The sequence below is a fragment of the Oxyura jamaicensis genome, chromosome 1 (assembly GCF_011077185.1).
Source record: "Oxyura jamaicensis isolate SHBP4307 breed ruddy duck chromosome 1, BPBGC_Ojam_1.0, whole genome shotgun sequence".
Lineage (NCBI taxonomy): Eukaryota > Metazoa > Chordata > Aves > Anseriformes > Anatidae > Oxyura > Oxyura jamaicensis.
Genome location: NC_048893.1, coordinates 21,224,305 through 21,249,609, shown reverse-complemented (window position 1 = coordinate 21,249,609; position 25,305 = coordinate 21,224,305). Strand labels below are relative to the sequence as shown.

The 25,305-nt window shown below is 41.1% G+C and overlaps 1 protein-coding gene across 6 annotated transcripts in view; it reads left to right on the top strand.

Moving 5' to 3' along the window:
- PLXNB2 (plexin B2) overlaps positions 1-25,305 on the top strand; it is a 256,955-nt gene that overhangs the window by 66,908 nt on the left and 164,742 nt on the right. For all 6 annotated transcript variants that reach the window (XM_035309113.1, XM_035309156.1, XM_035309121.1 and 3 more), the window contains one exon: positions 14,433-14,620. The gene's annotated coding sequence lies outside the window, so the exon portion shown is untranslated. The remainder of the gene's footprint in view (positions 1-14,432; positions 14,621-25,305) is intronic.

Here is a 25,305-nt window from a genome sequence, read left to right as displayed (position 1 = left end):
ACATCACTGTTGAAGACTGAGATATGTGTTACTGAGAAACCAAATTGAACAATAAAATACTATTCCTCCCAGGAAAGTTGGGAAACTTTATAGATCATCCTCTTCAGAGACTGCTCATTTTTACAAGGATGCAAGAATAATTGTGGTGTTACTTACAGACAGAAAATAACAAATCTTTTTACAGAAATGAACTTAGATGGTTTTCCAGGGGGAAATAGGACAGCAGGAATATACTGGCCATTTCTGAAAGTCATCCGCAGCAGTCCAACATTACATCTGAAAGTTGTTGCTCTGAATGTCCATAATTTTAGCATACCTTTTGTTCTTCTCTCTTTTTAGTGGTTCTACTTTAAATAAGCTGTGCTGAAAATTTTGCTGTCAAGTCAGGGAAAGAATATGCAACACCTTAGTTTTCCAAATTGCAAAATGTTCTGAAATATTTGCAGAGGGATCCCAATTCCTGCACAGAGTCAGCTGAAGTAATTAGGGCATGATGCAATTGTTTCTTTATGGGCTTGAAGCCTTCCCAAGAAACACAAGGACTCACTCATTGTTAAAGGTTGCTTAAAGCCTTGGTCAGGTGGCTGTCATGTTGTGGCCAAATGGTTTGAGTTTCATGACAACTAGAGTCGCCAGACCCCAAGTCACTGTGCTCACAGGACTGCAGCTCAACATCTCTCTTTCTGAATTTTTAGGAATCATAGAATCACAGAACAGCTTGGGTTGGAAGGGACCTTAAAGATCATCCAGTTCCACCCCCCCTGCCTTGGGCAGGGATGCCACCCACTAGATCAGGTTGCCCAAGGCTTTATCCAGCCTGGCCTTGAACACCTCCAGGGATGGGGCATCCACAGCTTCTCTGGGCAACCTGTTTCCAGCCTCACCACCCTCTGAGTTTCCTCCTATCATCATGATAGTTTCCTCCTATCATCTAATCTAAATATCTTTTAGTTTAAAGCCATTCCCCCTTGTCCTGTCATTGTCCACCTGAGCAAAAAGTTGCTCTCCATCTTTTCTATGAGCCTCCTTTAAGTACTGAAAAGCTGCAGTGAGGTTACCCCAGAGCCTTCTCTTCTTCAGGCTAAACAGCCCCTGTTCTCTCAGCCTATCTTTAAAGGAGAGGAAAAGCAAACCCTGCAGAAGGAATATGAAATATTTATTTTTTTTGCTGCAGAAGGATATATTTACCATTAATAGTTGTCTACTTGATGAATCAGAATCTGGAACTATTTGTTCTGGCAAGCCTATGTGCTGTCATCCTCTCACTTCCTTCTGGAAAATTTTGGCCTTTGCAGAAGTTCAGTTATAGGAAGAGCAGCCTTTCTGATTGCTGAGAAGAGCAGTGAAAATCTGCAAAGCTATCTTCATTCAGATTGTAGAAAGTAGGCTTTGAAGTTGGGGGTTTGTGCTGCGTGCTTCTTGTTAGGATGCCAACAAGTTTGCTTTTTCAAAGGAATGTAGTAAACCCAGCGCTCATAGACACTTTAAATGGTGACGTGCTTCATTTGCCTGCCCTCACTGTGGTAGGATGAACTGATGCTGGTCTTTTATCTAAGACAACTATAGAAAAATGTTTTCAGAATTGAAAAGTGCTTTGGATTTTTTTTCTTAGTTTTGGTTTTACTTCAGAAAAAAAAAAAAAAAAGAGGTTAGCAAGGAGGTTTTTGGAGGTTGTCCATATAGAAAATGTGCGTGCACATTTCATATCTTTTCTCAGAAGCTTGCAATGATTATTTTAGGCTTTTCTCTCTTCCCTGAATAAGTTTCAGTGAAACACCAAGGGTTTTACTCTCTTTGCAGTTACTTTCACCCCTTTGACTACTGAGCCATAGAAGGGACATGTTACAGCAGTCCGAATGCTGATGCAGTATGAACCTGTTTTGTCAACATTTCCTTTGTCTTCTTTATAGGTATTTACACTGAATTTTCCATGTATGGAGTGGGAAAGTGTTATCACTCCTACTGAGTAAATATAGCTGCCACATTTTTTATTTCACTTCAAAATGCATAGAGGACTTGTTGACTGTGCCTTCCCAAAAATATGCATGGCCAGTTCTTTAAAAATCACTTTGTGACAGCAAAGATGTGAGCATTTCTGTGCTACCTCTGCACACATCTACAGCTTAGGTAAAAGCCTGACCGGAATAGGTACGTGCAGAACTGTGACACCAAAGTTTGAAGCTAAGTAGTGGGAACAGATGAGGGCTTTCATTATCTGTTTTCTTTCTTTGTTCTTCTAATAAATCTTAATGTACATTGATGTTCTTCATTACCTCTAGGCTAGCCAAAAGCCTCATTAAGTGCATCATTACTTGCAAAAAGTGGGAATTGTATAGAGGTGTAAATAAATAAATAAACCTATATAAATTAAAGCAGCTGAAGGTCTATACCAACTTCTCATATAGGATATTATGGCATGAAATTTCTGTGTAGTCACATTTCATCTTTTTTTTTACATCATTCTCAAAGCAGATTCTCCAGCAGCAAGCCTGTATTTGTTATTGATTTTGCTTAATTTTCAACTTTGGACCCAAGCTGTTTAAACAGATTACTCCCTGCTTTCATCTGAGTCAACTTCCTCATGCTTTCATCAAAGCAAAAGAGATTATTTGACTTTGTCTGCTAATACAGCATTACAAGAAAGTCATATGTTAAATGACAGTGATGTGTTCTGTAGCAGGGAATGGCCACACTGTCTGCATGCAAGTCCCCTGTAATTGTTCCCTGGCAGAGACAAGAACATCTCATTCATATTTATTTGGAGGATATTTATTAATTTTTATTACAATAATATTTACTCTCTAACTGAAGCTAATACATTTCAGCACTAGGATTAGGTGAGCTGTGTTTGAATGAGCCTAATACTGTGCAGTCAGGATATGTTTGTATCCTGGCTCTAACACTTTGACTTAAGCAACAGTTTCTTTCTCTTTGATGCACATGCAGTATTTGTGAACTGCTTAATACCTGGCAAGAGGGGGACACCTCCTCAGACCTCGCAGTGCAGTTGTGAGAATCTAATAGTAACCAGCACCAACACAAAGCTCCAGCTGCACAGGGGGTTTTCTGGCGAGAGCAAAATCTTCTATAATCCCTGGCATTTTATTTATAAGGAAGTTAAGATTGAAGTAGTGGGTCAACCAATTTCTCCATCAGTTGAATCTATGGAAAATACTTGGAAGGCTTTGATAGGAACACACAGAAGTCCGTCTGAATTTATGTTTCAGTTCTGCAGAAACAGTTAGGTGTAGGATATATGGGTTCCCTCAGTCAGGGTAACAGGTAAAATCAGTAGGGACAGTATCCAATGCTTTGGAGTCACAGCATCATCAGTGACTGAGGTGTTGGCAGATTGCACGTGCATTCATTTCCCTGGACTTCCTTGGGCTTCATGCCCCAGGCTGAAGAGGTAAAGCACGAGGTTCTGGGGACACTTCTTCCTAGAGAGGAACCGCAGATATTTTCTGCCCTCATTTAAGATGTGGAAGGAGTTAGGACTTCGAGCTGTAGCTAATGACAGCTCCCAGACACAGTCTCAATTCACAGTTGAGCAGGCAGAGAAACCCTTCCAGGGTTTCCGTGCAGAAGGCACGTGACACCTTGAGAGCAATGCAGATGCATTAACTGCTTGTTATGTTCAGACTTCTCTTTGCATTGTTTCTGTTCTGAACAAACAGTACTTTATATTGAAACTTCAGTCATCACAGGCTTTTTCATTAACCTGGAGGGAGCAGAGGTGCAGGTGATCTCAGCTTGCCACAGTAAGCCACAGAAACCTACCACGAAGTCCTCCTTTGAATGCAGGTCAGGGATACCTCCCAGAGAGGGTGACCTGGACAGGGCCCAAGTGACAGAGGAAAGCGCACAGAAACAGGAGCTGCAGTGAACCCGGGAATGGCACGGGAATAAAGCATTCTTGCCTGTTTAAATTTTTCATGTAGTTAGCTGCTTAAAAAGAGCTGCTGGAATGATCACAGCACTTGCAGCTATTGAAGGAGTGTTTCTGGTACAATTCAAACTTGAATACTAATTGATTGCGTTTCTGTAGGAGAATCAGTGCAAGGCTGAAGCTGCTATACTTTAAAAGATTACGTGTCTAGGCAGTTGCTGAGCTGAGTAGAGTCTAACTTCTGGATGCACTGCAGTCTTGTTTGCAACCTAAAGGAGCTCTAAAAATACTTCTTTACTGGAAAAATTTGATTGCATCATTTGGGTATTTATTGGCACCTATGGATTTGGTTATTTTTTCAACATGATGCATTCCAAAATCAAGATATGGATTGAAAAGTGTTAATCCTGAACTTATAATGGCAGTCCTGGTGTGGATGCTGAATTCACAAAATCACAGAATGGCTGAGGCTGGAGGGGCCCTCTGTGAGGACATCTGCTCCAACCCCCTGCTCCAGCAAGGCCACATCCAGGAGCTTGCAGTTTTGAAGATCTCCAAGAAGGGAGACTCTGCAGCCTTTCTGGGCAACCTGTGATCGCTCCATTAACCATAAAGTGCTTCCTGATGTTCAGATAGACCCTCCTGTGTTCCAGTTTGTGCCTGTCACCTTGTTCTGTCCCTGGGCACCACTGAAAAGAGGCCAACTCCATCTTCTTCACACCCTTCCTACAGGCATTTATACATATTGATAAGATCCTCCTGAGCCTCCTCTTCTCCAGGCTGAACAGCTCCAGCTCTCTCAGCCTTTCCTTATAGGAGAGGTGCCCCAGGCCCTTCATCATCTTCTGGCCCTTCGTTGGACTCTCTTCAGTATGCCCATTTTTCCCTTGTATTGGGGGGGGGGCCCCCCCCCCCCCGGCAGAACTGGACACAGTACAGCAGGTGTGGCCTCACCAGAGCTGAGCAGGGAGCAAGGATCCCCACCTCAACATATGCTTATACTTTGCCTAATGCAGCCCAGAGTTCTGTTAGCCTTCTTTGTGGCAAAGGCACTTTGCTGGCCCATGTTCAAACATGGTGTCCACCAGAACACCCACCCAGATCCTTTTCTGCAGAGCTGCTTTCCAGACAGGTGGCCCCCAGCATGTCCTGGTGCCTGGGGTTGTTCCTCCCAGGTGCAGGGCTTTGCACTTCTGCTTGCTGAACTTTGTGAGGATAAATTGTTGTTACTTCTCTGTCAGTAATAAATAAACAAGCTTGCAAATAGCCAAGCTTTTTGCTGGCCAAATTAGAATTGGGTCACTTAATTGCACGTTACCTGTTTTTACCCTCCCTCGCACATCTGTTCACTGAGAGCTTTGTGTATATGCTGAGAATGGGGAAGAAAAAAAAAAAAAAAAAGACATGCAAGGCCTTTTATGTTTGTACTGAGGATTTATATATTTTTGAGGTTCTTATGACACTGTGTAACCGATCACAAATGGTGATTATAATTATCTGTTAATTTCAAGATACAGCAACATACCTTTTTTTTTTTTTTTTTTTTTTTTTTTTTGGTAAAAGTACATCCCTAAAGCTAAGCCTTTCTCCGGCATGAGTGCCTAGAATGTTATTAAAATCTGACCTCATTTAAGTACACCATCAGTATTAAAGTAGTGTATCCTACATCTCAATCATTTAGAAATTATCTGTGCCTGAAAAGATGAAATGAGAAACTCACCAATTAGTAATGAAAGTCTTAGAGGAGCAGAAAGTGACTTCAAAGAACTTGGTTATATATTTGGGTGGTGGGGTATTTTTTTTTTGATATATATATTTTTTTCTTTCTGAAGTACTTCCAATTTGCAGAAAACTTTTAACACTTTTTTAGCATAATATTGGAACATTTGAAGTTTCTTTATCGTTTGTGTGTAAACCAAAAGTAAAAAGAACATGTAAAATTATTTTAAAGCAAAACAATCTGTTTAGTTTTTAAAGATGAAAGGACTGAAAATGCAAAGTCTTAATCTGCCTGCATTCTTCTGCTGAGCTATTGTTTTCTTTACATGCACTGTGGGCTGGTGTTTGATCCGGCATTTCACCATGTTACCCACCTCTTCTTGTACAGCAAGGCTTTTCATAGTGCTTTGTGTCTGTGTCAGATCTTCTCTACTCACCTTTGCAAAATGGTTGGGCTCATCTTGTGATCAGATGGTATGAACCAGCTCTACAGAGCCCAGCAAACCTCCAATTCCCAACCTCCATCAAGTTCAAAGGAAATCGAACCCTCAACTTCTCTTTAGAAGGCTCCTACCTTCACAAGAGGAGAATCCCAGTCTTGGGCTGGTTTAGACTTTCGGTTATACCTAGACGTAGATGGCGTTTTCAGCTTCAATTCCTCTGGATTTGTGTTATTTGTGTTACATCTTGCTACCAAAAACGTTTCAATAAATAACATTTGAATAGAGAGTCACATGCCGTATGATGGCTAGCATGGAAAGAAAGCAAGCATTGTATCCTCTTGTGTGCAATGTCCTGGAGCTGCCTTCTAGTTTTCCTTGTAAAAGATGCAGCCTGTTTTTTAAATTTGGGGGGGGTTTGTTGATTTTTTTAATAATGTTTCCTAGTTTCTGCAGAAATTTAAGCAACACTGAGGCTTGCTTCGGCCATTCTGCAAGGGATACTGAATGAGTAATTCAGGCTTAAGCCTTTTGAGTATGCCACTGTATAATGATGATATCAGTAGGATTTCTTATCACTGCTCAATATCCTTTGTGCTTCCTACTGGAGTGGGAGGTAAGGAAAGAACAGCACATCAAAGCAAATGGTGTATTTTTGTAACGCCACGTGTATAAATATTGGTGCAGTGGTGCAGTGGTGGTAGTTTCCAGGGTAAGTGCCAGCAAAAAAAGTTTATTAAAAAAACACCTCAAAGCTGTAGGTCCAAAATTGCATAGTAAGGCACAAGTATGAATAAACCATTTCAATGGTGAGGGTATAAGTGGGAAACAGACTGGGGAGCATACCTACAGTCTTGAGCTCTGCTGTGGGGGAGGAAGCCCAGATGTATTTTTAAAAAAAAGGGAGAAAAAAAGCTCTTTTCCATCTCACACTATATCACATTCCTCACCCCTTAGCTTTTTTAAGCCTCCACAATTTTTAGAAATTATTGTTTAAGGAAAAATGTAAATGTAATTATGCGTAATGGGTATTATCATAAACATACACATAATTATGTAGTTTACAAAGATAGGATAAAAGCCATTACTGAAATAAGAAAACACTTTTCTATCAACTCTAATAATGTTTTTCTCATCCCTCCGTTTCAAAATGGAAGTGAGTGAGATCAGCATGAGGAAGCTGTTCATGCTGCTCCCCAGCTGTGGATGTGTCAGCGGAGATAAATTTCATGTGCGAGAATATTACCCCTTTCCTGAGGACCGATTTGCACACACCTTAAATTCCACTTTGCCAAAAACAAAGCTTTCCAAGGTGTTCATCTGTTCCCTCAGCTAGCTTTCGAGATATTGCAAAGTGTTTGTACAATGAGATTAAAGGCCCGTATGACTAAATAAAAACCCCAGCTGGTTGTAAATGGTTGCTTTCCTCTGCCTTCCTTTTGGAGGAGCAGAGGTCAGGGATATACATTTATTTTCATTGTTGTCACAGCTTTTTCTGTGCCCTTCCAGGCCTGGTTTTGTCTGCTGTCCAGCTGGGTCATTGGCCAAAGAGCAGAATTTGCATTGCTGGCCAGGCTGGCCGGTGCACCTCAGCTGGGCCTCCTGGGGCCGGAGAGGAGCTCCTGGAAGACAAGCAAGAGTCCTTGGGTCACTCTTTTTTACAGTCTGTACCAAGATCAGCAATCTGAGTAGTTTTTGGATTCAGTACGTAGTCTTGGGGCATATTAAATGTCATTTCTATCAGATTTATTTATCCGTCAGCCCAGAAAATCTAGAAGTGTCCTGCCTCTTTCCTCAAACCATCACTGTTCAAGGTTTTATGCTGAGTTTAACTGAAATGTTTTAATGTATATACGTTTTCTAGAGGCAAAACAAAGATAAGTTTTTTGGTTCTTGTTTTTAAATTCCCCCCCTTCCCCAAGCTGTTTTTGCTCACAAACTGCTCTTGCTTACGTGGTTTTGTAAAAGGTCCATTTGTACAGATGCTTAAGAGAGGGTCTTGGTGCCTTCCAAAGGGTAGGACCCTGTGCACTTTTCTGTGCTGGACTTTACCTCGTGGAAGTTAACCCAAGGTTATTGTAAAACCAGTTTTCAGTTAAGTAACTGAATATGAGAAGGCTTAAATAAAATGCTTTTGGAAATAGTAAATGACAAACTTCTCTGAACGTGGTTTACAAGAGCCTTGCAGCCTAATCTCCTAAAAGAAGCAGCCGCAATCTGGCTTTATAGCTGATACACAACTAGTTGGCAGACAAAAGCCTTGGTAGGATTTCAATTTACAGCCTGTGATACATAGGGTTCTCTCTTCCTTGTAATGCTTTAAACCGAAATTGAATTTTAAATTAACTTGACACTGTGCTGTTTTGAAGCCAGATAAATAACCATGTTCCTTTTCCCTCTTTTCATAATATATTTGATATCTTACTATGAATGTATTTCCTGAATTGATATTAATATTATACATTTGCTTGTCCTTACTTTCCTTAGAAAAAAAGTGAAACATATCTATCTTTGCTGTATTGTTTGCACTTTGACAGTGATACGGTTTTGTAGTTTAAGAAATTTCCAGTTTTATTTCTCTTGCTCACTGTAAAAACTTGTGTTTTATTCCTGTGTTTTTTCACATAACATTGATCAAACACTGGTCTTCAGAGTTACGTTCTTTGAGCATGCATGTTTGTGATTTCCATTTGTTTTAATTCATCAGAGGGCCATATTCTCCATTTCACTACCCCAATTGCAGCATGAATCAATGTCTCAATTCCTCCAGTTTGGAGTGTTTTTTTTTTGTTTTTTTTTTTTTTTGTTTGTTTGTTTGTTTTTCTGATATTTCCTGGTGTTTTAAGTTGTTAGATCCACAATGTACAGTAGCTTGTATAGCATACCAGGTAGTCATAAACGCGGACAGTGGTTAATCTGAAACCTGATAGCATAATTCTCTTTAACATTTGGTAGATCGTACAGCTAGGAAGAATATTGCATTAGAGCTGTTTTATAAAAGGAAAGGGGTGGGGGTGGGGGGATTTTTTATGAGTATTTTAAAAGAAAAGCAACTAAATACCCCCACTTCTGAATGTACATATGTAGTAGAAAGGAAGACTGGTACAATAGAATTGTTTTGTGTTTTCCCCTAATTCTCATGCGTGTACACAAACAAAAACATTCTTATAAAACTGTTTCTGGGTATTATAATAAAAGACGTACAGTGGCATAATTCACAATGTTGGCATGTTAGGTGAAATTTATTTCATCTGTTCCTGGTAGAAAATGTGGCTAACACCACCCGTCAGGGTGTATAACTTGCAATAAAAGTATCTGAGTGCATCCTCCCTCCTTTCTCCCCCATACTGTTTGGCTTCTTGTGAGGCATTAGCATTCCAGAAAGAATTTCTGAGCCCCGAGGCTTTAGTAGTGGTCAGGACAGTCAGAAGGAAAAACTACCAGGCACATCCCCTGGTAGGCTGAGGGGTGGAATTTTAACCAGGGGCTTTCAGGAGCATATTAAAGACCATTGTTTTTCTTGCTCCCTCTTTCGTTATTCCTTTGCTAGCCAATACCAGTAAGACTTGAGAGCCTGACTTGACGTTGTTTTCATTAACAAGCATAACGAAGAAATATTTGGAGTATTTTGTCTCTGTGTGTGTCTTAATGAGGGAGAAAAAGAAACTCTACCTTAAATAGGACAAGAAGTTATGCAGACCTGCCTGATTCGGCCAGAAATTCTCTTAGGCACAGGAATGCCACACGAAATTGGATGCTTCTAAGTCAAATAACAGTCAAACAACAGAGCCTGAGCTCGGCTGCTTTGCAACGTCTTGTGCTCCTGTCATCTCCTCTCCCCTCTCCCTTTCCCCTGCCACTCCCCCGAGGTATTCAGATGGAAAGGATTGCTTTCCAAGGTATTGACACAAAGAAGGCATCCGGCAGCAGATGAGACTTCTTCAAATTCAAGGCATTTTAATGTGATCTGATCTTTTCCCAGAACTTAGCTAAACGTGCTGGAAAAGGACTCTTGCTTACTACTGTGCAGTTGCTGGTCATCTTGGTGGATGCTGGCATTGTACATCCCGGGGGCGTGCACATGTGTGTATTTAGGCATATTTGTTGGAGTGTTGGCCAGGACGTGTGCCAAAGAGATTACACTTCATATTTCATCCCAGGGAGAAGAGAGCCTAAATGGGTTTATCGTGGGGTTTTCATTCACTCTGTCATTTCTTCCTTCTTTATCTTTCGTTGCTAGACTTCTAATTTTTCCAGACAGCAGCACACACCCCTGCAGCTGGCCCTGCATAATGATCCCCTCCTCCTAGACTGACACGAGGCTGGATGCATAAATCTCGTGCCGTCAGGGTGCCTCCTTCAGCAGACACTGTCCCCTCTCCCCCCTCGAACAATATCTGTCCCCTCTGCAACGTTCTCATTTACCACCTACCAGCCTTGCCTGCTGAGCCAAGATGCTGCCTGTGACCATTATCCAGCCTATGCTAAACATTGGGAAATGGTTCTTTTCTGACAAAAATGCAACCATTTTTTTTCTTCTCCTAATGACAATTATTAGTGTAAATTGGAGCGCCTTTAGCAATTGTGTTTGACACAAACATTATACCATAAAGCAGCCAGCTCCTGTGAAAAGCAAGAGCTGAGTGATGGTTTGCATTAGGAGCTGGAATATGAGAAGGACTCTCAGGAGGAGGAATTTTGTCTGAAACAGTGGTCTTTAGGAGGTCTTAAGTTGGAGGTACCCGTGTTCTCTGAGGCCCTGCATTAATTCAAAGTGATTGCTTTGAACCATTGAGTAAGGGCAGAGCTGTCAAATCTAGGGCTTCCCAGCTGCTGAACCCATCCAACATTTTGGCAGTTTATAAATCAAAGGGGACTTGCAGACTGTTTACAAAGTATTGTTTTAAAATCTCTCCTCCTCAGTCCTCCATCCTCACTTGTCATGGTGGAATATAACATCTGGCTAAAAATCAAGAGTAGTTTAAAGGGCAGCAATCCCTGTTCCTGTCCTCGAGATGAAAGCAGGCACAGGATGGATGTGCGATGTACAGGAAGAGCTTCGTCATAGTTTACCAGCACCAAAGGGCTATGTAAAGGTCAGCGTCTTTTCCAAGAGCAGCCACATGAAGTCCAAGATTTCTCCCATAGGTGTTCAGGGCTGGCTTGTCTGATATTCATAGTCAGTTGCTTTGAGAATTCAGTGTTTTCCTCCAACTGCAAGGATTTGACTGTTTCTCTGCTGCTGTCCTTACGATGATTCATATTGCAGTTATTTTAAAGAGGCGGATAAACTGCAATTGTTTATATACAAACAGAATATGGCATTGGATGCCAGAAACCAATCTCACTAATATTTGGCTTGCTAGGTTGCATCGTTGTCGCGTGTTTTGGCTATCAGAGAGAGCAAGCTTTAGATTAATTGAAAAGAGTTTTTCTTTCCAAGTGTTCTCAGTGCTAGCGATATTTTCTCCTCTGTAAATGCTGGCAATTGATTATAAAATGTCAGAGGTGTTAGCTGTGTCAGTGACCTTCATCTAGCCAGCTGGAATACTAGGCAGGACTTGCATTAGGACAGGCTGCAATTACCGGCAGGTTTTGTTGCATTTTTATATCATTAACAAAAAAAGACTGGATGGGTGAGAGTGGATTATAGATGCAACAGTGCTTATTCGCCTAAATTTACTTGAAAAATGGCAGTGGTTGCAAAAAATAACCATGTTGTACTCTTCTGGGTGAGCCTGGAGGGATGTGAGCAGCCTGGTCTGTCCTCTTCCCAGAGGGGTGAACAAAGCTTCTTCTCTGCTGCTGGGGGCCAGCTTGTGAGCTGGTTTCTTTCCCATACTCTGTCATTCACTCCGTGTTAGTGGGAACCCAGTAATCTGCAGAACTGTGTCCTTGCAGCAGACATGCATGCCAGCTGTGCGTCCTGTGCAGCTGTTCTCAGCTGGCAGGGATTTAAGAATTCTTAAATTTGACTTCACATTTCAACCACCCTCACTTAATATAATGAGCTTCTAAGCGAACGATGAGGAGGATGTTGAAGAAAAAGCCCTTCATTTCTAACAACAGTTCTCTTCAGATTCTGTTGGAGGCTAAGGCTCAGGTGATGGTGTTAATTTATTTTAAATAATTTTATTAAAATAAAGTTGCAAATGTGCTGTATTGTGCCTGTGATTCTTGAAAAAATGAAGAAAGGATGTGTATCCCCTTCCTGGGCAGTCCCACACTAGTGGTGAGGGAATTAGCTCTTTCTCGCCTTGGTGGTCTCTAGCAGCAGTAGCAGTGAAAACTGGACAGCCAACGTGCCCAATGCTATGACTGGAAAGTATCTGCAGTTCTTGGAGAGGATAGAGATAACAGAAGTGTTAAGCTTTGAAAAGCAGTACAAATTAGGCTTTGTTGTTGGACTTGAGGAGAACTTTCTAATCCCATGGCATTCCTTCACCATAATGGTAGAAGAAGCATGTTTGGTTTTTATTTGAATGTTTTGTTTTTATGATGTCTTTGGACTGGAATTCTTGCACTTTATTCCCTGGATATCCCATCTATTAAATTATGTCTTTATTCCTCTCTAATGAGAGCAGGTACATGGGGAAATGGAATTTTTTGCATTACATTTCTTGATTCTAGTACTAATCAAAATACATCCATATAACAAAGAATTTGGAGAAAAAAAAAATCATGAGCAAGTTTGCCTTGTGCAGGTCTCTTTGAAAAGTCATCTTTTAACTGCTCAGGATGCTGCCAACCAATTAAATGGTTCAGCTCGTGCACATGGTGGAGCCGGCCAGAGGTGCGAGAGATGCGGGCTGTGTGCCCCGGTGCCGTGGCAGAGGGAGGAGGCGTTACAGGAGGACCGTGCTGGCAGGGAGAGAGGGGTGTGGAGCCTGCTAGGGATCCCGCTGCTCTGCTACAAATAGCAGTGACAGCTGCAGATCACACTGGGGCTCAGTCTGATTTTAAAAACAGCGTCCTGATTTCAGAATCACAGATAGAAAACGTTATTACTGTGAACTTGGCAGTTCTTCTTCTACAGTCAATACTACCACTTTTTCCCCTCAAGCTCTTCCTCATTATTGCCTAAGTGAGAACACAGAATATGTTCTTAGTTTTCTTACTATGTTAATTTTCTCTAAATGTGTTAAATCATTTGAGTTTATGGCACGTGAGAAGATACTTCTGCTAATTTAAGATTCAAAAATATTTTCCTAAGAATTTTCACATGTAAAATTCTCATAGAGTTCAACTATTGAAAGACTCCCATGTCAGAGAAGATGCATTTAGTAAAAAAAAAAAAAAAAAAAAAAAGGCGGTAAATATAAAAAAGAAGGTTTGCTTGAATTTCTGAGAGGTACAAACTGATCTTTGTTCACGCTGGAAAAAATCACAGGATAACTTAGGTTGGAAGGGAACACTGGAGGTCATCTAGTCCAGCACCCTGCTCAGAGCAGGGGCAGTGAGGTCAGGTTGCTCAGAACATATAAAGTATTTAGCAGTCTGCTCTACATAGCTCAAAACTTAAGTAGATGATGGTGAGTTTCTTGGAATTTCTGATAAGGAAAAAATTGAATTGTAATATGTCTCTTTTGTCTTCACCTTTCAGAAGAAAATAAAGGAGGAAGGCTGGGGAAAAAATCTTTACTATCCATTCCATTTTATTTTTAGATGGAAATAAAAATTTAATCAGGCTAAATCTTACTTTCCATACTCAATTATTCCCCAGAAAGCTGAAATAAGTACAGGTGTAGTCTTTTCAGGAACATGCTCCTAGAAGTTAATTTCTGAAGTCAAAGGAAACTGCAAGGTGACATTGCTTTTGAAAATTGGACCTTAATAAAGGGCTTCATTTAGGCATCCATCCTTAAAAACAGGTGAACTACCTAAGGGTTGGAAGAGAAAAGGGAAGAAGTGGGCTGCAAGAGAATGAGAGCAGATGAAAATACACTGTAAGTCTTTGGTTAATGTTTCTATTTTAAAGTAGCACTGGTTTATTTGGTCCGCTAAGTATTTATTTGGTCCGCAGCTCATAGTCAAATTCTTATCATAAAGTCTTCTTGCCACAGGTGAGGCTTGAGTAAGTTTCTTATGGGCCTATCATTATCTTCTACAAAGTGGCCCGTCAAAGGCAGAGTAAGGATGCTTTGTAAATAGCTTCCTAGGGATTAGCATTGCCCCAAGATGTCTTTAAGTTGAGAGGGCACCTGCACTTGAGAAAGGCAAAGAGAACCATGCTTGTTGACAATGTCAGCTTTAATGGGATTCCCCTTTCATTAGGCTGTACTGAATCTCTAGCAGCTAACACGAACATCCATCACTGTGTCTTGAAGCTGAAACATGCCTCACTATGGTGCTGAAGTTGCTGACAACATGTTCTGTTGTTCCAGGGGAGAAGACAGAGGGGGACAGCCCCGGGCACAACTTTGCAGCTTACCTGGTGCCCTCTGGAGCGCAGCTGAACAAGTGTAAACCCTGACACCACCTCATCTCCTCCTGAACTTCCAGCAGAAGTCAGCTTTTCTCTCCCAAGCCGTGGTGTGCACACAGAATTCTCATGTGATATTTTTGTTTTCAGGTAAGCTTGCTTTTTCTTTTTTCTTTTTTTCTTTTTTTTTTTTTTGATCTATTTGTATTTTATTATCATTCTGTTTTCTCGGTAAATTTCTTGCTATTCATCAAAACTTTCAAATGTTGCTGGAGCATATAATAAATGTTTATTACTACTAATGGAGATAAAACTTCCAGGAGCCAATCTTGCAAGAGGCATTAAAATTAGCAAAGAAAAAAAAAAAAAAGAAAGAAAGAAAAAAGAAAGAAAAGAAAGAACAGAAAGAAAGAACAGCTTGGCAGAGGTTCTGTATTCATAAACCTATTTATAGCTGCTACGTCTATTAGGAGAGCAGGTTTGTGCCTCTGCCAGCAAGATGCTCCAGCTGACTGCTGTGCTAGTGCTTGCCCTAATTTTGCACTTAGGTTCTGAGACTCCCACTGGGATGCTGAGCAGATGTGTGATTGAACTGAATGTCGAAGGTGTTCAGGTCTGAGTGCATCTCTGAGGACAATCAGAGAGATTCGATCCAGATCTTTTCCAGGACCTGTTCACCTTGATTAGCACGTGTTGTCTTGACAGGATTCTCAGAAATTGGCTTGTAAAACCCCTCCCTCCAGCTAAGAATTTTCTTTAAATTGAGCATCCAAAGAGACCTGAAGTTAAGATTGACAGAGGGGTTGCTCAACCATGGCTCTTGGTCTGTTCTTTAGCTGTAAATCAGTTTAAAACCATTTAGACATCTTGCTTAGTGCTGGCAACGTTCCTGCAAGTGGCACTGTCTGGAGTGCTCGTTCCAGTCTGGTGTGAGTTTGGAGGGAAATGTGAAGAATTTCTCTGGAATTACCTCTGCAACTTAAATTTCAGCCTTTTGCTATTGGTAATAATTATCCATAGACTGTGCTTTTTGGAAGATAGCACTGAGCCCTTCCAGAAAGAGAAACGCGTGTCTCCTGTATGACACTGAAGAGAAATTAAACAATGGGAGAGGAAAATAAAATTTACAAAGAACCAAGTTAAGAAAACCAAGTGTATAATAGCATTTAGCTGGTAACTGGCTGCATGCCAGTTTGGGAGGTTTTTCTTTGTTGCTGTTTTTTACACTCAGCTTCTGTGTATAAAGTTTTTACTTCCCCTTGAAAACTACTGGGAAGGGGAGGGATCAAAATATAGTTTTACATGCATGTGAGCTGCAGAATGAATAACAATGAAGACAGCTGTTTTAAAACAAAAAAGTACATTCCCTCCTACGCACATTCATTTAGATACCTAAGACCATGATTTTTCAAAATGCAGAAAAAAGCACAAAAACAGCTACTATATTTAAGCTTATTTAGAAATATGCATGGGGGAAGATGAGTATTACGGAGGAATGTCCTGCGGAGGATGCGAACATAAGGGTGGACTCCCTGAAAGGGAGTAATAGCAGAGTAGTTTTTGTAATTTCACTATGGAATTTTAAATCAATTACATGAATAACACAGGATATCTTCTGAGACTAGCCAGAAGCACTTTTTTGCGGGTATAGCTAGCATGGTTTCAGAAAGCCTCTGTGCCAGGCTGGGATTAGCGCTCCCACAACTGAGACACCACAAGTGCTTGCGTGTTTGGCTCTGCGTCGTCTCCCTGCACAGTCAGCCTTCAGTGACCTGCCTCTCTCAGATGGTAAATTCTTCAAAAAATGCACCGAGGTGTGTCTGATAATACATGATGCTTTGGCGCGTTTGTATGTCTGACTGGGAAGTTTGATGTTCAAAATGGGCTTGGTCTTAGATTTTGCATTGATTAAACGTTTTGATAACTTGCATTATTAAAACTTTCAAAGTCTACATTAGACTTCTACTGAAATTACTGCAAGTTGCTCAAAACTGCACTGATTAAAGGTAGTATTTCCTTTTCAAGAAGACTTCACTGATCTAGTGGTTTCTAGAGGTCTGTTCCTTTGAAAGGAAGATTAGCATCCTTGTGCTTTTTAATAAAATGAGCCGAATACTAAAAATACACGGTCAGCAGTTTGGTTAGAACACCAGAGTATGTGGCTCATTGCTCTACAGAACATGTAGGATATTAAATGTGGATATTAATTTTGTTCATTCCTCCATCACAAAGAAAATAGAAAATGCTTACATAAGGGGGCAAAATAGTTTACGGAATTCTTCAGCATTGCCTTTCATGGAATGCAATTATAAACTTTGATGCATGGGGGATATGGAGTGCTTCCTGGAGTTATCTTGTGTAAACAAGTATAAATCAGGTTGGTTGCTGGTTTACAACCTTTTAAGCAACTACATGGTAGTGCTTAAAAAGAGAAACAAAAACTGTGAGCTTTTCTCCTAAATTTTCTTTCTCTCTCTTTTTTTTCTTTCTCTCCAGAAGCTTTCCTCAAACTTCATTAATCTTCCAAGTTTTCCCTTTAAATCGGCGGTTAGCATAAGCGTTTTTGCAGACTCATTTCATGTGAAGATTTTGTCTCTCAAGTTGTTAAAGCCAGCGTAGCTGCAGCTCTGCTTCACTTGTGTGGCAATGAACTTCACATGTAAATGGGGCCTCTAATAAGTCCGCTTTGTGCTGGAAGGTGCTAATGGCTGCCATCAATCAGAGGGCTGGTAAAAGTTGTTCGCCCCCTCCCCCTGGACTAAATGAGACAGCAATTAAATGCCCTTTTGTTGAGTGATAGCTGAGACAATAGAAATCAATGTCCAAAGCACAAACCCGAATGGCAAGTCTTAAGTATAAGTTAAGCCATGTGTCCCAAGGGATTGGCATGTTGATTTGCTTACAGCTGAGGGTGGATATGAAAGGAATAACTGGACGTGCAGACAGCAGGAGAAGCTGTAATGCTCCTTGGAGTGCAGCCAGCTCGCAATACTTGCTGGGAAGATTTCTCCATGGGGCCTGCTTCCATGGGCATGTGCAGCCCAGCATCAGCCAGCAGCACAAATGGGATCCGAAGCAGGCCCTGGCACCAGGTTGTGATCAGGAGATGTGATACCAGCAGTGTTGGTGGTAGGTTTTTATGTTGGCTGCTCAAGAACAGGCAATATCTGATCTGGTAGAAAGCTTGCTGATACAAGTTTAGCCTTTCAGCTTTCCTAAAAGTACTTTGACTGGCGAGGTGAGTTTATACTCAACCCATGCCGTTATTACAGAGTTTGAGATCCTTAGACCAGGAGTTAACAGTGCTGTCAAGGCACGTCCTGAGGATGAGCTCCCACAGCCCCCAGATGCCATCAGTTTGCTCCCCAGTGCTTACAGGTGCAAGACCTACTCTTGTGGTTCTCAATTGTTCTGTTTGTAAACAAAAGCCAAACAAACAAACAAAAAAACTACAACAAAAAACACTTTGCTCATCGATTTCTTGAAAATGAAAATCTTTTGATACCCTTAGTATTGGTTAACAATTGTGTCCAAAGGATGTGCAGTCATTTAGGTTGCTGAACGTGTTCTGCCCGTCTTACTGACTCCAAACCTTCTCCAAAGCGCATTGATGTCAGTGGGACACTTCCTTTTGACTCCAGCATGCTACTTGCAGTTCTGCTTTAGCTTTATTGCCTCGCTGAAAGGGCCCTAAGTTACTTGTGTGCACAGGGCGGCATTGTCTCTAGTCTGTGTGGGTTTTTGTTTTTGTTGCAGTTTTTTTTCCCTGCTTTTGTGCAAAACTGTAAATGCATCGAGAACAATAAGCTATTGCATTTACTAATGATAAGGCATGCTTCTGTCTTTCAGTTTATATGCTGCTGGCAGGGACTGGCTATATGATGTTTTACAGCAGCTCAGCTAAAATGAGAAAGTCTTTAAGTTTGTCTCCAAATAAATGTTACGGGAAGAAGTTATTTTATTTTTGTGCCTGAAAAGTATCGCACACAAATGATCAGAGTCCTCTGAAATAATATCTGAATTTGTTTAAAAAAAATGTATCTGTTTAGAATTTGTTCTGTGGAGTGCTGTATCCATCATGGCTCTTTTGGGGGTTTAAACAAACAAACAAACAAACAAACAAACAAACAAACAAAAAAGCTACCTGTATTAAGAGGTCCATAGAAATCAGCTGGCATTAGGAATGGACTCATAAGGACTTTATAATATCGACAATTACTTCAAATGACACACTTCACAAACCCATTGTCTTCATGTAAGTTCATGTATTTGTCTCTGACGTTAACTCTGCTTCTAGCCTTGACTTGCACCTTGTTCATCATGTTCTCTACTCAGATAAAAAGCAGAGGGCTGAGGAACCAGAGAGACCGCATAGGCACAACAATACATTCCCATGTTACCAGAATAACTCTTTAATCCTTTCAATAAAGACCTTTATTTATTAATGTTTTTCACTGTTACCATTACTAATACCTTTTATATATATATGATAGCATTCTAATCAATAAATATATGGTAATAAATTCTACAACGTGGCCAAGCTATCTTGAGATGAAGGTAGGCATAGTGAGTACAAAAGCTATTTGTAATGTTTTATATTTACTTATTCAGCATGTAATTTTGAATAATCACAGATTAGCTTTTTTTAAGCATCTGCTTCTGTATGGCAAACAGCAGTCCAATAAAGCAGAGCTGTTGACTGAGATTTGATGTGTCCATTACCTCCTGCAAATGCCTTGGAATACAATGGGGTAGCATGCAGACTTCAGAGCTGTCATGACAGGTATTAAGAATGTGTCAAATCCCAGTGATGAGATAACATATCTGTCATTTGTGATGGGATTATTAGGAAGAGGAAAGCCACTAGGAGAAAGATACTCTAGGAAAAAAAAAAGGGGGGGGGGGGAGGGAAAAGCAGGAGGAGAGAGGATTTACTGTTCTTCAGAGCTGCCTCATTTAATTAAGCTTTGTCTAGTCCATAAACAAATCTATTAGCTTCCTGACTGCTTTGGCAGCATAGGCACTTTAACGCTGCAGTAGTAATTCCAGAGAATTAGGTTTCTCTTTGGTGGATAGCTGCACTATAGGTATTGTAGCTATGATGAAGGTTCTTGAAGAGTACCTGGAAACGGCTAGTGTAAAATTGCTATTTTCTTTATTTTATTTTCAAAGTAAGAATTTAACAGAATAGTGTAGAAGAGAGAATTCAGTACTCACCTAGGACATTTGCTGCATGGAAACTCTTTAAAAGAACTGAGGGAAAAGTATAGCTTGCCAGTGCCATTTGATTTGCCTCTTTGGTTTGCATAAAGCACATGAACTATTGCTTTTTATTATTATTATTCTGAATATATATCTTGTATGGGTATGGAAAGGTGGCTGTGTTTTGTGTCACTTGTAAAATTAGGTTGTGCTGAGTAGTTCTAGTGTGCATAGTGCACAGAGTGATTCCTGTCAGGTGTCTTAGGCTGAACCATAAACACATTAAAGGTCTAAAAGCAGTTAAATATTAAGACAGAAGAAGCATCTCTTTTTGCTATTGTCTGGCACTTAAGCAGTGTCAGGACAGAGAAGGTGACCTGCATGCTTCTTGCTATCAGTATCTTTGGTGTAGGAGCATCTCCACAAGAGGCAGAACCAGTGTACCTATCCCGTAAGGCCCCCACATACAGAATTCAATTTGGGAGGCATATTAGGTGTTAGGAAAGGGGAGACTTGAAGCACAGTGGGCTCAAACAGCTGTTCTTGGCTTAAGATGCTCCCATAAATCCACTTTCAGCAGGATTCAGCAGGATAGAGTTTGAACAGAGACTCATAAAGCTGTCTAGATGATCTTTTCTGCCAGTCTTTCAATTGGCTTTTTATGGAAAAGGACATGTTCTTTACCTCTGCCCTTCTACATGCTCAGCCAAGGTGCTTATCAGCTCTCCCAGGTCCCCTAGCCCATCAGTGGAAGTTAGCCCTGTGCCCAAGTGGGCACTTGGGTACCACTGAACGGTTCTTGGCAGGCAGCTACCTTGTTGGACGTGTTTAAACAGGGTAGTAGCCAGCTTGGATGATCCAGCTGGTGGCCTGGTTGATGGCTCACTTAGGAGCAGCTGATGGTCTCAGATTTGGGAAGCAGAGACAGAGGTGTGGGCCACAGTTCAGACCAAACTGCAGCTGCTGTGGCATGAAATGAACAAGGTTTGGCTGGTATGTAAGCAATGGACCCTGTTCCTGACAGCCACCGATGGCAAATCAGCTCCCACACGCCGTCCATGCCTGGGCAGCTGGTCTGGTCCTGCAGAAGGGCCTGCTGGGGCAAGGTGCAACACTGCAGCGCGCTCGTTAGCTGGCGAGGCCCGGGCCGTGTCTGTGTTTTGGGTGTAAGCGCAGGCTCCGAGCTGTCGGGGTGGGTGAAGGCAGGAGTCGAGGTGCAGCGGCTGGCCGATGGTACCCGCCATCCCAGTCGGATACCTCGTGTTTACCGTAGGGGAAGAGCACACACGAGGGCAGTTGCAGCTTGCCCCTGGGTCCAGAGTGAATTCACACCCTTGCTTACCTCATGGAAACTCACTCGCCTTCCCTCAGGAAAGACTTTTTTTTTCTTTTTTTTTTCCCCCCTCCCTTCTATAAATGTATACTTACCCCACCCACAGATGCTGGCTGAGCAAAGACTGTAGAGCAATCAGCAGCAAGGACCATGGGGTTTTACGTTTTAATATGTGATGTGTTGTGGCTTAATTCGTTTCCCAAGGTGGTTCTCCAGAGGGCCTTGTGGCAACCATCCCAGAACAGCCAGTGATTTGGGTACCTCAACCCAAAGCTGGTTTAGCTTAAGAGTTGTTAAAGGAGACTGATTTATTTATTTATTTATTTATTTAATTTCCTCCAGAAGCTGAACTCAGCGTTTCTTTGGAGTAACTGAAACTGTGCGTACAGAGATCATTAATCATACTTTAAAATCTGGACTTCAACTTCTCCTTTTATACGTAGATTACCATACGGGATATTAATGTTGCGTCTTGCTGGCTGGCAATACCTCATTTCATACCAATTAAATATGGTTTTGGAAAGAGGGATGACTGTGGAGAATGGCTCTGAACCAAAAAGCCCTTCCCCATTGATCACAGGTTTGGTTTTAGCCCAGAGTGGATGTGGCAGCCATGTTCGTGTAGACTGACCACGAGTAGCCCACAGTCTGTGACCACCCTTTCGATGTGCCCACCTCGGGAGGAGACACCACTGCACACAGGGACTGCTGGCAGCAGTCACAGCCTATTTTTTTCCTGGTGCTCTCATCAGCTCTCATATTTAATGGATTTAGGTAGTGAATGGGTTTTCTGTCCTGGGAGAGCACTACAGTGCAGTGAACTTGAGCTTGGCATCCTTCTCTGAGGGAAGCTATTTCTTCCCTATACTCTCTATCCCATCCCCCACTTCTTTAGACTTAGCCAGTTTTTCTTTTTTTAAAAAAAGGAACAGCAGCTCTTATCTGGAAGGTATTGCAGAAGTGGACTCGAGTCCACTTTTCATTTTGCTGTATGTGAGGTGTCCTGAGATAACACAGAAAATCATGGGGCTGGGGGAGTCACCTTTGAAGATCACTGAACATTTAATAAATTTCCTTCTAGGATCCAAGATCAACACTGCACTGCACAGGCTCTGCCCTGTTGTACATGTGCTCACACTTAGCTGCAGTCCAGTTCTTGATTTATTTTTTTATGTGGTGATAAGATTAGAATCATCTTTTGAAAACAAAACAAAACCACCACTACCACCCAATTTAGATGCACATGGATATCTTTAAACAAAACAACACTTTAAATCTAACTCTTGAGTTTGTCACATACTTGGATGAAAACTGATTTCTGTGCTTGTTTGGAGAAGTAAAATATTTCCAAAAATTGAAGAAATTAGCAATGGTAGTGATTGCTGTTTGGGGGGAGAGGAGTTGGAAACAAAATATTGCAAAACTACTCGCTGATAACAAACAAAGCTCAATGGGAGATTTAGTTTTGAAAATATTTAACTGTTGACATGAGGATGTTTGTTAGAATATTTTTAGTGCCGATAAAGAAAAGCAGCATTCGTTGGAATTTTGGTAATCTTGAATGAAAACACATGTTAAGCTCTTTGTTAAGCTCCGTTGCCTCTGCTGTGGATGGTATGTTGCATTATGTAGGAAAGGTTTTTTTGCAGCTGAGACTTTCCTCTATTGTTTCCACCTCTAATCTTTTTGTATTGTATTTGAAGAGGGAACAGAGAGAGAGAGAGAAAGAGAGGTTTGGTCATAAACAGAATAGTGTGCAGCAGGAGTGTCTCCGATAAGACTTTTAAGGTGGTGTTTGCAAGTTGCAAGGTTGCAGCTAAGCCTGTGGTGAAGCTGAAAAATTTGTGCTTGTTTAATTGTCGTGTAAAACATCATTATTATCATATGAAAAGCACCAGTGATGCCTTGACTTGCTTGATAAAATAAGAATCTGTTCATGGTAATGACCATTAACTCAGTGACAGGATGATAAAGAGATTACAGGGTTCAGCTTCCCACTTATAAAGAATTGGTTGGTGCACGTGCTATTCTGCTAGTCCAATCTCCGGGTGTGTTGTGGAACAGTCATGGAAAACATTTTTAATATTTTTAATGTGCTACCTGACAGCATGATCTCTATAGCATACAATTTTCAGTTCCTCTGACCTCTTACCCACCAATTGTATTGGCAAAACACTAATTAAACAGGAACAATGTATTTATTGTGACTAGAAGATGCTTTTGTCATGGTTCCTATTGTTCAGGTTCCAGAACAGGAATGAAAGAGCCTGCTTAAAGATGCTCTCAGAGCTCCTGTGTTTAAAGATGGCTCTTTGTTCAGAACTGCCAGAAAGTAGCAGCAAGCTATAAAAGGAAAACTTTCCCTCTATGCGATTTCAGTCCCCTGAGTCTTGCTGCAAAATGGTTTATATTAAAATTAAACGCAGCTAACTCTGGAAGTGAATTAGTCTCAGTCACGGGCCATCAGTGTGTTTTGCTCTTCTTTAAACGGACTATATGCCACTTGGTGGCACTTTGTAAGAAGGTGAAGTTTTGAGTAATGCAGAGATAGGTGGGACCTCATGGAAATCCAGTGGAAGTCTTGCTTATCCTCTAACCTGTGGTGGCCTCTGTCAAAAGAATTACCAACTTTCCAAGGTGCTGTATATTGGAAAAGAATGCATGAGCACCCTGAATAGAGAACAGTTCCTGTAGAAGTTATGGTAACAGCACTGGCAGTGACCATCATCTAAAGATCTTTATGCAGAGCAAATGCCTGGAGGACTGTGGATAAGATTTTGAATTCAGGATCCACCAAAGTCACACCCCTCAGGAAAGGTTTGGAGGTCTGTGGCTTCTTACTCCACTAATGATGTAATTTGGGTAGACAAAACTGATTGTATCACCTCATAAGCCTTGCTTCTCTTATGGCATGTTACATGATATGGCATGTAGCATCTTCAAATAGAAGACAATTGAAATCTCTTTTCTGTCCTTTTAAATACAAAAAAAAAAATAGTTTTAATTTGTGGATGTTAGCCAGCATAGCTTCTAGAAAGTTGCACTTAGTCATGCCCTACCCAGCAGAAATGTTACTGTTTTGAAGTGCCCAGATAAATTCTTGTTCATCTTATTCCTACCTCCATACCATTCCTGCTTTTCTATTATAAAGCACTGTCCTTCCATGCTTCAAACTGACCAATTACATATCATGCAAAAATGCAGTTTGCTTTTCTTAACTCTCTTGTCCAGCTGTAGCCAGTTCCTTTGTCATGCTTCTAAATATTCTCCTCCCATTTTTGAGTGTTGCCACGGCATTGGTGTTATTCTTAGTGATGTGTGAAATTCCCTCCTTCCCTCTTCCTCACCAGCCTCTGGCTACATGCATTCATATGAAGTAGAAATGTTGCCATAAGATACGGGACAGAGAATTACAACAAAAGAAAGACTGAGAACAGCACCTCAAGCCTTTTAGGCCGTAAAGAAGTTCAATGCCTGCATTCACAAGGGGTGCACAGGTCAATCTGAGGAGCTGGATGCTGCCCACTGCTTTGAAAAATTAGGGAACCCTGTTCAAATCCCAGTAATGCCAGAAAAAAAGTGGGTACCCTGAAACACAGGGATGGAGTAAGTAAGCTCTCACATTGGTATGTGCCTGGGAGCGTTTGCTGCTGCTGAGCTCTAGCTTCTCAGTTGCTTGTATTCAACTGAGCTTTAGCCTCAGCAGCTTGGAGATGGTGTTCACCTGCGTTGTAGTCATATCCTGATAGCAGTTCTGGTGTGGTATCAGAATTACAGCTCTTACTTCAGTCCTACAGGCTTTAAAGAACATTAAACCTAGGATAGTCAGCAGAGTTTATGTGTCAGGGTTCTTCATCCCCATCCTTTTCTGCCAGAATATGTATGAATAAGCAGATTTGATTTTACGATGTTTTTGTATGTAAAGAGCTTATCCTACCTGATTCTCTTGCTGATGTCCCTGTTCCCTTCTTGCGAGCCTACTTCTTTGTGGTGAGAGACATGCATGCCGAAATTTGGCATTATGATATGCCAATATTACACAGTCAGGGAGAAAATTAATTGAATTTTCTGTCTGTGGAATACAGAATGCAGAAATAGAAGCATGTAAATTACTTAAAAGGCATTGTATAGTTCACAACTGCTATGCTACCCTACAGTTATCTGGAAGGTCTGCTCTAGAGCCAGCCATCTGTGTAGTTACTTATATTAGTGCATGCTTCATATCTGGCACTCAGAAATGATGTTTATTCTTTTCTTCCTGATATGAAAGCCATTCTCAGTCAATAAACTGTCAAGCTAC